Source organism: Erythranthe guttata, chromosome 5 (assembly GCF_056151865.1).
Source record: "Erythranthe guttata isolate IM_541 chromosome 5, IM_541, whole genome shotgun sequence".
In the NCBI taxonomy this organism is placed as follows: Eukaryota; Viridiplantae; Streptophyta; class Magnoliopsida; order Lamiales; family Phrymaceae; genus Erythranthe; species Erythranthe guttata.
In genome coordinates, this window is record NC_142537.1 from 10748686 (window position 1) to 10765191 (window position 16506).

General features: G+C 37.8%; 1 pseudogene; it reads left to right on the forward strand.

Moving 5' to 3' along the window:
* The first annotated feature begins 575 nt into the window (after nt 1–575).
* LOC148770599 (5S ribosomal RNA) lies at nt 576–694 on the forward strand (annotated as a pseudogene).
* The last annotated feature ends 15812 nt before the right edge of the window (nt 695–16506 follow it).

A 16506-nucleotide genomic window follows, 5' to 3' on the forward strand; every position in this document is an offset into this window, starting at 1 on the left:
AAGATATCGCTAACTATGCATTTATACAAGGAAATAGGAGAACAAAATAATTATTATTATTAATTTTACAAAATTTACAAATATGGCATTATAGTTTCTTAGGTTATCTTGACGTTTCTTATTTTTACATATAAAGATACGGAATAGTCAATCCAAATAACTTTATTCGACCCTAATAAAAAAAAAGAGTTTCTAGCTCCACCCCTTATCACCAAACTATCAATCAATATTATAAGGACACTTTACAAATAAGCCCATCAAAGGGTACTTATTCAAAAAGAGGTCCAGTTAATTTTTTTTTTTTACAAAAAAGTCCGCACATTGTCATGAGGTTTGTAAAAGACCGCGCCGATTTCCTCGATAAACGTGTCGCTCGCGTCTAAAACTGACCGAGAGTGGGCCAAAACGACCGATTTTCACCTCGAGAGCGGGGTCAATGGGGCTTCGCCCAGTTGACACGACGACAGCGTCTGAACGAGCTTCGCGTGCATATGCCGAGTCAAAAGTTATCAACGTTTGAAGCTTCGTCGGCGCTAGTTTGTCAGGATATAAGCCATTTGCGTGCATAGACTTACGGATGTGATCATACCAGCACTAATGCACCGGATCCAATTAGAACTTCGAAATTAAGCGTGCTTGGGCGATAGTAGTACTAGGATGGGTGACCCCCTGGGAAGTCCTCGTGTTGCACCCCCACCCCACATTGTTTTAAAATAGCCCCACACATTTTTAATATGCTCCAATTTTATCCTTTAATTTAATTTAACTCATTTTGACCCCAAATGTCACAAATTATTAAATTTTGACCAAAAACACAATTTTGAGTACAATTTCGTCCGTCGCCGCCGTTGACTTCTTTTTTTTTCTTCCCGACTTTTCCGCCGGTTTCCAGCTTTCACCGGTCGATTTTTTTTTCATTTTATTTTCTTTAACATCTTTTTGCCCCCGTTTAAATAACAATATTGTTGTGGTTGACAATAATATTAAGTATATTACTGTTAAAAACCCTAGTATTAACTATACTGCAGTTTAACACAGTAAAATTACTATATTAATCTCTAGCACAGTAATATTAATTAATACGACAAAGCCATTATTATTATGTAAGAGAGTAATATTAATTAATATGTTGACCGTTCAACAAAAGTAAATATAATAAAAAACCAAAAGAATTAATATTACTGTAACACCAATTATATTCCATCAACCACAGTAATATTATTGTGTTTATAGTAACATTACAATAGTAGACAATAATATTATTACGTTACACCGTTAACAACTCAAACAAAACAAAAAAACCATAAAAATAATAATATTGATGTGGTTGATAGTAATATTATTGTGTTTAGAGTTATTTTACTGTCAGCGACAGTAATATAATGACGTTGACTAGTCAACAAATCAAAAAAAATTACAAAAAAGGCAAAAAAATAATAATATTGTCGTTGGCTCTAATTGTGCTGTCAATGACAGTACAATTACACATAAATGTACTCTCAACAACAATACAATTACGTTAATGTACTGTCAACGACAGTATAATTACATTAATGTACTGTTAGTGACAGTATAATTACTGTTAATAACAGTACACTTACGGTCAACGTTTAGCGGCGGGCGCAAACAACCGGATAAAAAATGTAGCAAAAAAAGAAAAAAAAATTGAAATAGTCAACGCTGGAAATCGGCGGCGGAAAAAACATACCAGAAAAAAAATCGAAAAGTCAACGTTGGAAAAAAAAGTCAAAATTCCACAAAAAATTAAGTTTTTTAAAAAAGTCAAAATTGGACTTTTTATGGTCAAAATTGGTTAAATTGAGGTTACAATTAAGTATTGGACGTAAAGGGTTGGAGGTAATTTTTTAAAAGGATGGACTTATTGGCGAAAGACATATAACCCTTGAACGGTAACATCCAACAGCCCACATAGTCCCCACCCCTCAACTTATTTATCTGCTAGTGGATCTTTTGATTCTACTATTTGCCCACATAGTATCTCTTTTATTTTTCAATGTAATCAATAAGGGCCAAAGAGTTCAAATACATTGAGCTACTAAGTATCGTTTATTTGGTCTTCTTCTCAAACATGCAAAAAGGGCTAAAGAGTTCAAATGAACTGATGAGTTGTCAATTTGTAATTCTAGTCATTTGTCTACTTCTTGTTTCTTATCTTTTCCACATTGAATTTGAAATATGATGCAATATTGCAAACATCATCGCAGACTGCCGCCACTGCTCAAGAGAGAGCGCTGTGAGATCAAATTGCTATCTTGGAACAGCGGGCTCAAAAATTGGTTGTTGCTCTAGAACAAGAGAGAGCCACATTTCTGGAAGAGAAGGCAAAGTTTACTCGCGAGAAGGTGGCCCTAGAAGAGGAGAAGTCCCGTGCCTGGCACGAAGGTTTTCCATGCCTACCTTCCTTCCGACGAGGGTAGGGCCATGCTGCCGAAATTCTCGTCGGAGTTGCGACACATGTACCCCAACTCGCCGGATTGTATGGTCGACATAATGCCCTACACTTAATTCGCCGTCTCACATACCATCAAGATAGCACATACGGATATTGCGAAGGCTGGTGCAGCCGTCGACCTGGACCCTATCGACGTAATGTGAAGAGTACCTGCCAAGAAAATGCCAGCGGCGCCATTTATAGGCCATATGCAATAATGTTGGGCTTTCCTACATTATATGATATAAGATTACTATTTGGGCCGGTGATGGGTTGAGATAACCATACCTTGTATGCTTAGAAATCAATGAATAATGTATATTCAATAAGGTGTATATTTCTTGAAGGGCAAGCAACAACTATATTATGTTTATTTCTTATCACCAAACCGGAGAGGGTTTAACTTAAAAATGATCTAGTATATATACTACTACACGCATGGGCCTTAATTGGACCCTGTTTTACATTTCCTAGGCCCAAAGCCGCCATCCTACCACGGCCTACTCTACCACGTGGCCAGTTACCATTGGTTCTTTTTACTACCCCTCTACCAGTGCAAGTCTGCCACATGTCCCTTTCTTTTCAGAGTTGTCCCACGTATGGCCTCTGCAGTGTCGAGGAAGTACCCCTTCTCCGAGATGTAGAATTACCTCGTCCACGCACCTTGCACGACCTATTCTTACTTCGTCCGCAACCTTCCTTGTCTACCTCACTTGTCTTGGTCCATCATGGTATTGGGCTTTCGCGTCTTGGGCCCACGAGCTTTCTTTCCTTTTTGGGTTTACTTCAGCTGGGCTTATCCCTTTTATCCTATTGGACAAAACAGTTCGGATCATCTACTCCCCCCACTATACCTAGTTTGACAAGATATCGATGGCTAGGTATAGTCCTGACTTGTAAAATATAATCTTTTATAATTCCTCTATACTCCCCCCAGTTCGTCGCAACTAACGTTGTTCGGTTACAACGAACTACAACCAATGCGCTTGCTCCTCTCTCTCTCTCTCTCTCTCTCTCTCTCTTTTTTTTTTCCTACCGAGCTCCTTACTCCCTAGTTCGTCTCCAACAAAACGAAGCGTTTACTAGAATTGTCGGATACTTCAACACTCATCGCTTCATATTCCGCATACGGATACCGAAATCACGTAATCACCACTTTTTCTTGGAGGACGTGTAAGCACGTGAATCAATATGTCAGAAGAATTAAACGCAGTGATGTTTCATCTCTGCCACGTGTCTACACCCCTGTGGCGACTGTCGGTATTCCCGAATGATTGGGTTATACGAAACTCCGTTGTGATCGTGGTCGTTCCATTTTTTGAAATAAACAACCAGATTCCCTCCCTCGATCAAAAGGAAAATCGCAAAGTCTATAAATACACCCCAATTAGGTTTTGAACCTTTGTTTTGCCTTTTCTTCCTCACATATCCACATTCTCTGATTCCGACTAAGCGCCAGATCCACCCTTCACTTCTCACCGGTTTTGCTTCCAGTTTTTTCCAATGGCACGCGGGCGTACTTTTGCGGATCATCCTCTAGCTTCGCCGGAGGTCCTTCTTGCAGGTGATTCTTTATTTTTGCATTCTTCTCTCCTCTTCTCCCTTTTCAGCAAAGATAAACTTTTCATAGGATGTCCCAACTTTCCAATGAGTCCACCCCATTAGGTAGTTCTTTAGAACGTTTAATAGGCGACTCTAATACCTCGCTGCATCTTTTAGACAACGCCATGTTCTTAGGTGTAGGCGACATGGATAACGTCACTTCTACTGACCCCCCTAGAACCTCGCAAACCGCCCTACAAACCCTTGCCGCACAGCCCACCGTGGTCACAAAAAATCCTTATTCAACGGTGGACAGTGGTTGGGTCCTAGAGTCGGTGGAGTTCGGGCCTAGATATCGGTACGTACACCCCGGACCATCTCAATGTTAGGATAGTAGACTAAAAGTCTCGCTTTTAGCTACATAATTTTATCATTGAATTCATAAAATAGTTTATGATCACTTTATGAGAATCTGCACTAGGGTATTCAATGCATTTAATTGATTGTTTGTCAATTAATTAAAAGCATAAGTCTAATATTCTAATAGTATTCGAAATGGTGTGCTACGGCGCACAAAAAAAATCATTTTGAAAGTTCGTTTAGAATATAAAGATAAACGTTCACAATCTAGATGGAAATGGATCCATTGGTAATAGATTGTAGGACAATATTTAAGTGATTGGTCTTGATCACAGTAAACAGAGAATAACTTTTGTAGTTATTGTTTTGACTTATTGTGCTAGCACACCCGACATGTGTTAAACCGGACAAAGTGAAATAATTGTTTCATCACTGTTCAGAAATGAAACTGTATTATTTCTAGTTGACAGTATATTACTTACTTACTTAATCCCTAGATAATTAACGTACACATTTAATTGATGATCTCTACTTTGATGTCACAATGGGAGAGATTCCTATTGAAATATGGGATTGATAATAACCATTGAGTAACTTATAAGATTTGTTCATGCCAAGTCCTGGCCAGGCGGATTTCGTATCCGGCATACTCAAATAAGTTAAGCGGGTAAGACTCGTGAAAACAAAACCACTTAATTTATTTAGTAGTGAAAAAATTATTTGGTGGTTGTAAAATATCTTAATGAGGGGAGAATCTAAGTAATTATCAACCGGAGCTCGAATGTAATATTTGAGAATATAAATGGGAGTTCAATAATTATTTGGTAGTGAAAAATAAATAATTATTTAATGATTAATTAAATGAATTCTTTTAAGAGTTTGGATTTAATTAATTGTTAGTTACCCGATTTATATTTTTTCCTATAGTCCCTATTGTAGCCCAATGGATTTTTTAATTAATTGAGAAAATAAAAGTTCAACCAATATTATACATTGGAATTAATATAGCCGAAAATTAAGTCCCTATTGGATTGCGATTTTCGACTATATAGAGTTATAGGAGGAGTGGGATTTGTTTCCATGTAATCCTCTCTACGTGTGACTCTAATTCCTTGTGATATATATAATAGCGATTGGGTTGATGAGAGAGAACAATTTTTTACACGCCTATTTCTGTTGGGAGAGAAAATATTTTTCTCTTCTTCTTTTCTCTCTAAGTTTCTCGATTATAAATTTGGATTTCCTCAAGTACAAGTCCACCCTTGTAGAAGAATTGTTAATCCGGGATATACAATAGAAGATTATAGGTTTTTAGAGCAAACTATAATTCCCAAAATTTCCTAGCAGTCATGCGAGGAAATTCACCATAAATCAACTTTTCATCGGATAGGCTTCAAATTTATACAGTAGCTTCCTAACCCATAGTATTATAATCTCTCTGAAATGTTTCTCAATCAGATCAACCATCTCGAAGATATCGGTAAAGGAAAATGGCTGGAAATTTCTGGACAACAGTTTTTCGAGAATTGAAGGCTTGACGTGGATCATCGTTCGTGCGCCGAAGATAGAAACTAATTTACTCGTGAAAACTGTAAGTTGCTAGACTATATTTATTCCACTTTAAACTAATGTAATCAAAGTATGTTAATAAAATTAAAACCGGCTAATCTAGAACCTCATGCGAATTTTCATTGAATCCTAGGTTTCACATCCCAACACTCAACTCCCAGGCTACTTCGATGACGAGCTGCTTGTTAGAGTAGGTGACCGAAGAGCCAACTAATTGTTGTGTTTTCTCACGCTACTCGTAAATAATCTATTTTGTATTAATGATAAATACCCCATTTGCCATTCTATATCTTTGTCCCTTGCATAAGCATAGATATAGTCCTTACAGTTACTTAATTACTGTAAATAGATGTAGTAGAATCGTGAGATTATTTATATAAGTATAGCAACTCTTAAACATAGTTCCTAGTCAATGGGTTACGCCACTAATGAGGATATCAGAATTTCTCATTCGAGACTTGCACTTAGTGTATGTGTACTGCGTCTCATCAGTTAACGGAGTTGTGACATCGGCATACATAAGTGGGTGCTCATCAGTTGATGAGTTCACTGAACTCCCTCAATCTAGAGATCTCTAAGTGGTTCCCAATAATCGAGTAGAGGTTTCTATGATATAGTTGTACACCATTAATCCTTAAGACCACGACATCACCAAGACTTTACTAGAGGACCAGCTGTATCGTGACCTGACCCTGAGTTCCACCGAGGACCGCCCCAAGGGCCAGGGTTCGTGCAATCCGAAATCTAGTGGGAGGTCTGTGCATTGTAGTAGGGGATTTGATCTCTTGATAAGTCATGGATATCCTGTGTGTTCTTGCGAGTAATAATCCATGAAGTCTGTGGCCACATCTGAAAGTGTCGTGATTAGAGAAATGTGTTTCTTTAAGTCAAACACGAATAGATTATGTAATCAAGAACGTCCACACAGTTATTGAACTCATAAAAAGGTCTCGACGAACCAATACCTCTAGTTCAATCGGGATATATGTATCGAAGGGATCGTACTGTACGTTAACTATATCACACAGTTCTTGCAGGCCCTTCATTTGTATCTAGGAAATCATGACGCGTAGTTGCTAGACGCCAATCTTGATTCGTTGGGTAGTTAAGCTGAAACTAGCTTCAACTTAATTATAACTCTAGGGACGAGTTTAAACCACAATGTGTTGTGGGCCCACGGCTAGCTTACACCTGAACCATCGAGGGTTACACTACTCGTGTACTTGAGATCCTTAATGCAACGAGCTAAGATTAACTAGTTAATCTTAGTGTAATTGGAAGTCAATGTGATTGAGTCCAACATTCGTGATTGTTAATTACGGATGAGAATAAGTAAAGGAAAAGAATCCAACGGAAATTTAGTGAACTTTCTATTTTCGGATGTTTCCCGATTTGGCAAGTCTTAAATCAGGGTTTCCAATCTCGAAAATTGGAAAATTGCAAAGTGGTACTCGTATCGACGAGAATTTGTGCTCGTCGTCAAAATATAATTTTTTTTATTTTGACGAGCATTCGTTTGTTAGAAACAAGCCGAGAAAGATAGTGGACTTAAGTTGTTCGGCCTAACCCAACTTAAGCCTGTTAGGGTTTTCACAAGGACCATATAAATAAGATTTATATGTCTTGTGAAAGAGACACAACACAAGCTTGAAGACCTAGCCTCTCTCCCTCCATTAGCCGTCCACCTTGCAGTTGAAACCCTACCTCCGCCACCAGCCGCCGCCGGTCGCCGCCGTATCGGCCTCTTCCTTTTCCCTTTGTTCTTCTTCGTTGTACTTAGCCTATCACGTATCTAGTGCTGCGTGGATAGTGGATTGAATATACGAGGTACAACCTAAGAGAAGGAATATTATTCTGCCGCCAACGCCGCCACCAGGGGCGTCTCCACGCGGCCCCACGCGCTGCCACAAGCCGGTGATGCGATAAGGAAATTCTGAAAAACTGCTCTCGGATTTTCTCTGCAGTCCTGCGAGAAAATTCGCCAAAAATCAACCGGTGATCTAATTGACGTGATATTCTGACAGAAGCTTCATGACTCATGGATATACAACTTTCCAAAAGGAATTGTGCATCTAGTCTATAATAATGGATATATTAAAGTAGGAGCAGACCTGTAATTTCAGATTAGAAAAGAGTTTGGATCAGTAGGAGTGGGAAGAGCAGCTAGTCATCTTCTCGAGTCTTCGTTTGATTCATGCTTCAAGAGTAACATCTCGTTTTCCATATTTGATACACATATATTAGTTAATTTATATTAATTGAGATTAATGTATGTTAATTGATTATTGAATTACATGAATCTATATGTTCGATTATGTGTTTATGTGAATCGTTAATTGGGCATGTTTATCATTTGATTTCATTTTACGAGCATGCTATGATGATTTAATTTATGTTATTTAAATTAATTATATATCCGAGCATGTTTGCCTGTGATTGGAAGCGAAAAGGTACACAATTAATTGTTATTAATGTGCACGTGTTTATTTATAAAAATTAATTTATATAAATAAAATATAACTTTTTTGTTTTCCGCTGCGTACACGTGCCTGTTCCCCAACAGTGGTATCAGAGCTACAGTTGCGCAATTAATTGCCTACGTGTTTATTGATTTCAATTGCATGTGAATAGTTTATTGAATTGATTGAATTGGTGAAATTGGAATTGGGTTGGTTTAATTTTAATTTGATTTTAAAATAGGGTTTGATCGATTTTAAAATTGGAATTAGCAAATTGGATTTAATTTTAAAATTTGATTTGATCAATTTTTAAATTGGAATTAGAAAATTGGATTTTGGTTTTAAAACTGGATTTGATCGATTTTAAAATTGGAATTGGAAATTGGATTGAAAATTTAAATTGGATTTGAATTTTAAATTCCAAATTGATTTTCTCAAAACTACCAGGGCCGGACAGATCGGTCAGACCGGTCCAACCGATCCGACCGGGTCTAATCGGTTTAGACAGCCGGAAAAAAAATGTTTTAATTGTTTCTTTTTCCTAAAATTAAAATTAAATCAAAATTAATTTTTAATTTTCAGAAATTATTTATCAATTAACACCCAATCCAAATATGTGATCCATTAATCAATAATGTTCAATAAATGAGTGTTTGATAAATTAATTAATTTAAACGTTAAATTAATTTCATTAATAGAACACAAGTATAATGGTGATTATACTTCAACTTAATTAATTGTACCTTAATCTTATTTGATTGATTTATGCTGATTAAGGTCCTCTAATTATTTTTCAACAAATCCTCATAATTAATTATTGTAATTTAGGTCGAATGTTACTCTTAGGACAATATGCGTTTCCATATAACTTTAGAGAACATAGTTGTAGGAATCCAATCAACCTGTCCAATAATTCTGATGAAATAACAACAAACAATAATAAATCCCTTATGCTTAATTTATTAAGAATTATTTCAAGCTATAAAGAAAAACCAATCTGTTGAATTTTTCTTTCCTTCTACCAACGGTTAAATTATGTGTAGCCCCTTGCAATAGTGCAGTAAGCCGTGTTTGCGGGGAGATCTATAGTAGGGTAAGTTGTAATTTAATTGGCATAATGATGAAGGTAGCTATAGAAAGGGTTATGCTAGATTAACATGGTCGGCTAGATTAACTAGGGGCTACATTAGTTTGGTATAATCAGTTCTATGAGCATCTTTGATTAGTAGGTTAGACTTGACACACGGAGATTTTGCATTCGCGAGATTAACTTAGGTCATTATAAAGTGTGAGGAAATTATATCTTTAGGGTCATGATAACTCAACTCAGTAGGATACCACCACTTATTAGAAGTGGAAGATGGGTGTCTGTATTGACGAAGTGTTATATGATAGCACATAGTCGCCCAAGTTAGTGATGAATTATGTGAATGACCTTTATGTTATTAAGACAAATGCTCACCTCGAGATCGTGAGTGGTGAGAGTATTATGATAATGAGGTTTGTGACGACTAAGGAGTTGATGTTTCTTAGGCTACGCAAAAGGACTCCGGCCCATGAGCATGGTTTAAGATGACTCGCTCCCAAAGAAGTTGCATGACCACAATGTCGTTCTCCCACCAGAGTTCTCGGTGAATCTCAGGCATCCATCAGTAACTAACTCTTATGAAATGTTCATAATTAATTTCAATGAGAATATGGTTGAATATATTTTTGAAAGAGTTGGTCAACATGTTGAAATACGAGTCAGTTATTAAGGAAGAAACGTTTCTTTTTCCGTCGGCACCTTCTATATCTTTTTCTAAGAATATTCAAAGTGGAAGAAGAGGGTAAAAGGAAAATAGTTTCTAGTCAAGCAAAAAATAGACTAGGGATGAATCAAGTATTCGCAAGGATAAGGAAAAAAAGCATATAAGTGATGCTTGCTTACAATGTGCAAAGACAGACCATTGGGCTCTATAAACTGCACGGAGTATCTTGATCGGAAACTGTCTGAGAAAGATGTGTTTTTCCTTTAACCTGAACTCAATATAGAAGATAACCCAACACAACTTTGGCACGTTAGATTAGGACATATTTCTTTAAGACGAATGAATGAGTTTGCATATGAGGGATTGTTCATGTTGGATGATGTGAACTCACTGCGGGCTTGTGAATCTTGTTTGAAAAGAAAAATGTCCAAATTACCATTTAAGGGTCAAATGGAGCATGCTGAAGGTCTCTTGGATTTGATTCATGCAGACATGTGTAGTCCACTAAATGTTAGTGCGAGGGGTGGTTTTAACTACTGCGTAACCTTTACCGACGATTACTCAATGTATGGTTACGTATACTTGATGAAGTACAAATTTGAAATCTATGAAGTGTTCAAAGATTTCAGAAACGAAGTAGAAAAGCAACTCATACGAAGTATTAAGAAACTACGGTCCGATCATAGTGGAAAATACTTAAATGATGAGTTAATCGACTATCTCAATGAGAACGTGATTCACTAAGTTACCGGCGTACTTATAGGGTCATGCACTCCATACCGTCGCGTATTTGCTGAATATGTTTAACACCAAAGCAGTTAGTTACACACCATATGAACTTTAGCATTCCCGATAATCCACTTCCATGAAGTGGCTAGTGGGAGACGAGTTGAATAGTCGATCCAACTTATGTTATTTCGTGGGGTATCTCAAAAATTATTTTAGATACTTATTCTACTATCCCTTGAAACAAATGTGTTTGTCTCGGGGAATGCCACCTTCTTAAAGAAGAAGGTTTGATACGATAAAATAGGTGTATAGTAGAACTCGAAGAAATTCGAGAACCACGAATTGAAGTTCCAACACCATAAATAGAATAAGAGCCAATCAAAATCAAATCACTCATTAATGTAGCTTCTCAACCATCTATGTGGAGATTCAAAAGGATCCATAGATAACTCAATAGGCTAACCCTCATTGAAGGTAGTCATAGTGAATTTGACGAGGGATGTGATCCAAGAACCTTCAACGAGGCTGTATAAGGGACATTGGCTTAACGCCATGAAATCCGAAATGGATTCCATATACTCCAACAAGGTATGGACCTTAATGGATCCACCCAAGGGAATCTTTCCCGTTGGATGCAAGTGGATCTATAATCATAAAGTTGGAATGGATGGAAAGGTATCGACCTATAAATCTAGACACATGAAAATGAGTTATACTCTAAGACAAGTTGTTGTCTGTGAGATAACTTTTCACGAAACAATATGCTATAATTCCATTAGGATTTTTCTAGCCATTTATGTGTAGTATGGCTACGATATATGGAAAATGGATATGGAGATCACCTTCCTCAATGGCGAGATTGAGGAAATCAAAGTGGTGCAGCCGAGACTTCATATCTTCTGGAAATTAGCAAAAGGTTTGCTAAATTCCAGCGATCCATTTATGGATTGAACCTAGCATCCCATAAATTAGAATGTTCGATTCGACGCAAAAGTCAAGCAATTGATTTAGTAACGTATTCGAAAGAGCCTTAAGTTTACAAAAAAGGTTAGTGGGAGTGACATTGCTTTTCCCAGTACTTTGTGTTGATAGCATCCTACTCATTGGTAATATCGTAGGGATGCTACAGTCAGCCAAAGCACGATTGTCCACATATTTCTCAATAAATGAATTTAGGATATGCTTCCAACGTATTAGATGATACATATTTATAGAGATAAATAGAAAAAGGTCACTTAGTTATGCCAATTCATATTATGGACATGATATAATGTATGCAGTGATGCGTCACTGTAGATATTAGTCTAAACCCAACAAAGTTAGTTGGATAACTATGAAAAAAAAATCCTTAAATACTTGCGAAGTACTAAGAACTTGTTCATATATAGTCTATGGTGTTTCCAAATTGAAAACAAAGTCGTTCGACGACTTTAGTGTTTCAATCGGAAGTGGACTACTCAAAAAGGATGTTCGGATTTATATTCATGCTTATTAACGAGGTGTCGTATGAGTTCCAAGTGAAACATGACGACAAATTCCACATCCGAAGCTTAATATATTGCAGCATTAGATGACACAAATGTAGCAGTTTGGGTACGAAATTACATTCAAATATTGAATGTATGATTTCAATAAGTCTCATCAGAAGTTCAAGTATATACTAAGTCATAATTATCTCATTGGTAAGATAACTAATAGAGGCGAACTTTAGTTCGAGAGAGTTGCCTCGGTAGACAACATTTTAGATCCCTGAACTTAACATTTACCCAAACCGGTCCATGAGAAACATCGAGAGTCGATGGGACTTAGGTACTGAGTAGTTGGCTTTAGGTCAAGTGGGAGATTGTTACAGTAGGTAACCGAAGAGCCAACTAATTGTTGTGTTTTCTCACACTACTCGTAAATAATCTATTTCGTATTAATGATAAATACCCCTTTTGGCATTCGATATCTTTGTCCCTTGCATAAGCATAGATATAATCCTTATAGTTACTTAATTACTATAAATAGATCTAGTAGAATCATGCGATTATTTATTTTAGTATAGTAACTGTTAAACATAGTTCCTAGTCAATGGGTTACGCCACTAGTGAGGATATTGGCCTTTCCCATTCAAGACTAGCACTTAGTGTATGTGTATTGCGTCTCACTAGTCAACGGTGTTGTGACATCGACATACATAAGTGGGTGCTGATAAGTTGATGAGTTCACTGAACTCCCTCAATCTAGAGATCTCTAAGTGGTTCCCAATAATCGAGTAGAGGTTTCTATGATATAGTTGTATACCATTAATCCTTAAGACCCAGACATCACCGTGACTTCACTAGAGGACCAGTTGTATCGTGACCTGTCCCTGAGTTCCACCGAGGACCGCCCTAAGGGTCAGTGTGAACTCCCTCAATCTAGAGATCTCTAAGTGGTTCCCAACAATCGAGTAGAGGTTTCTATGATATAGTTGTACACCATTAATCCTTAAGACCCAGACATCATCGTGACTTCACTAGAGGACCAATTGTATCGTGACCTGTCCCTAAGTTCCACCGAGGACAGCCTCAAGGGCCAGTGTTCGTGCAGTCCGAAATCTAGTGGGAGGTCTGTTCATTGTAGTAGGGGATTCAATCGCTTGATTAGTCATAGATATCATGTGTGTTCTTTGCGATTAATAATCCATGAAGTCTGTGGCCACATCTGAAAGTGTCGTGATTAGAGAAACATGTTTCTCTAAGTCAAACACGAACGGATTATGTAATCAAGAACGTCCACACAGTTATTGAACTCATAAAAAGGTTTAGACGAACCAATGCCTCTAGTTCAATCGGGATATTTGTATCGAAGGGATCGTACAGTACGTTAACTATATCACACGGTTCTTGCAGGCCCTTCATTTGTATCTAGGGAATCATGACGCGTAGTTGCTAGACGTCAATCTTGATTCGTTGGGTAGTTAAGTTGAAACTAGCTTCAACTTAACTATAACTATAGGGACGAGTTTAAACCACAATGTGTTGTGGGCCCACGGCTAGCTTACACCTGAACCATCGAGGGTTACACTACTCGTGTACTTGAGATCCTTAATGCAACGAGCTAAGATTAACTAGTTAATCTTAGTGTAATTGGAAGTCAATGTGATTGAGTCCAACATTTGTGATTTTTAATTATGGATGAGAATAAGTAGAGGAAAAAAATCCAACGGAAATTTAGTGAACTTTCTATTTTGGGAAGTTTCCCGATTTGGCAAGTCCAAAATTAGGGTTCTAAATTTTTGACGAGAACTTGTGCTCCTCGTCAAAATATATTTTTTATATTTTTATGAGAATTCGTTTGATAGAAACGAGCCGAGAAAGAGAGTAGACTTAAGTTGTTGGGCCTAACCCAACTTAAGCCTGTTATGGTTTTCACAAGCGTTAGAGTAGCTGACCAGCAAGCCAACTTGTGGCTGTGGTCTTTCATATTTATTATGGTAATAAACAAACCTTTATCGTATTAATGATAAAACACCTTGTCATTCTATACCTTTGTCCCTTTGTCACAAGCATAGATATAGTCCTTACAGTTATTACAAGTACTAGTAATTGATCGTTAGGATCGTGAGATATTTACATAAGTATTATAACCGTCAAACGTGTTCCTAGTCAAAGGGTTACGCCACCAATGAGGATATCGGCCTTTCCCATTAAGAGACTAGCACTTAGTGTATGTGTACTGCATCTCATCAGTAAGTTGGCGAGTTCACTGAACTCCTTTACCCTAGAAATCTCTATATGGTTCCCAAAAATCGAGTAGAGATATCTATGGTATAGTTGTACACCATTAGTCCTTATGACCTAGACATCACCGTGACTTCACTAGAGGACTAGTTGTGTCGTGACCTGTCCCTCAGTTCCACCGAGAACCACCCCAAGAGCCAGTGTTCGTGCAGTCCGAAATCTAGTGGGAGGTCTGTGCATTGTAGTCGCGGATTCGATCGCTAGAATAGTCTTGGATGGCATGTGTGTTCTTACAGTTTGTAATCTCTCTAAGTCTCTGGCCAGAGCTGACTAAGTGATGATTAGAGAATTCGATTCTCTAAGTCATGCACGTAACGATTACAACACTTAGAACGATCGCACAGTCATTGAACTACTAAGGAGGTCTCAATGAACCAATGCCTCTAGTTCAATCGGGACATATGAATCCAAGGGATCGTACTGTACGCTAACTATATCAAAAGGTTCTTGCAAACACTTCATTTGTATCTAGGGAATCATGACGCGTAGTTGCTAGAAGGCAATCTTGATTCGTTGGGTGATTAAGGTGAAACGAGCTTCATCTTAATCGTAACTCTAAGGGATGAGTTTTGACCACAAAGGGTTGTGGGCCCACGGCTAGCTTACACCTGAACCATCGAGGGTCACACTGCTCGTTCACATGAGATCTTTGAATAAACGGTCAAAGGTAAAAATGGTTTATCTTTGCATGATTGGAAGTTAATATCATTGGGTCCAACATTCGTAATTTGGAATAATGAATGAGAATAAGAAAATAAAAAGAATAGGCGAACATCTTAGTGGACTTTCTAAATCAGGAAGTTTCCAAATTTAGAAAGTGCACTGAATTAGGGTTTCCACTTTTAGAAAATTGGAAACTAAGAATTGGCGCTCGTAATGACGAGGACATTATAATGATTCCAAAAATATAATTGTTACAATTTTCCGATCATCGAATTGAGAGAGACGAGCAAGTAAAAGAATTAACGAACTTAAGCTGTTGGGCCCGGTCCAGCTTAAGCTCGTTAGGGTTTTATGCAAGACACGATAAATACTTGATTTATAGGTCTTGCACAACACACAACTCAAAACGAAACCCTAGCCGCTCCCTCTCTCTCTCTCGGCCGTTCTCCCCCCGCGGCCACCACCGCCGCCGTCGCCACCATCTCGTCAGAATCGGCCATCCGTTGGCCCATCCTCTTGGTAGCTCTTTTCTCTTTTCGTTTCTTCCGTTTTATTCTAACTATTTCGTGTCTAGTGCCACGTTTTAGTAGATCAAAGTATACGAGGTGAAATTCGAGAGGAGGAAGATCGAAGAATCAAAGAATCGAGGAGCAGCCACCGAGCCGACGACGCACGCGCCTCCACGCGCCGCCCGAAGACAGCGCGTGAACCACACGCGCCGCCGTAGCTCGGATCATCGCCGCTGGTGCATCGCCGTTGCTGCCTCGGATTACACAGATTGGTTTTTGTGGTAATCTAGCTTCATTTAGTGCGCCTACCTCACGCTTCAAGAGGTAAAACTTCGAATCCATTGTCGTTGGATTCGATTTTATTTAAATTAAATATGCATGATAGTTCTAGTATGAAACTTATATGATTTTATGTGACTACATGAAATTGTTTAATTACTGCGAGCATGTTTATTTGATTTTAAACGCGAGCATGCTAGTTGATTTAATTTCGATTAAGTAATTAAGCATGAATGTTGTTTTTAATTTCATTGGAAGCGCAAAGGTACGTAATTAATTGTTTTCAATTATCGGGCATGTGTTTATGTGTTTTAAATTTGTTTAAATCGCATAAAATTTTTGTTTTCTGCTGCGTACACTTGTCCGATTCCCAACAGTGGTATCAGAGCTCGTTGCGCAATTAATTGCGTCGTTTTTTATATGCTA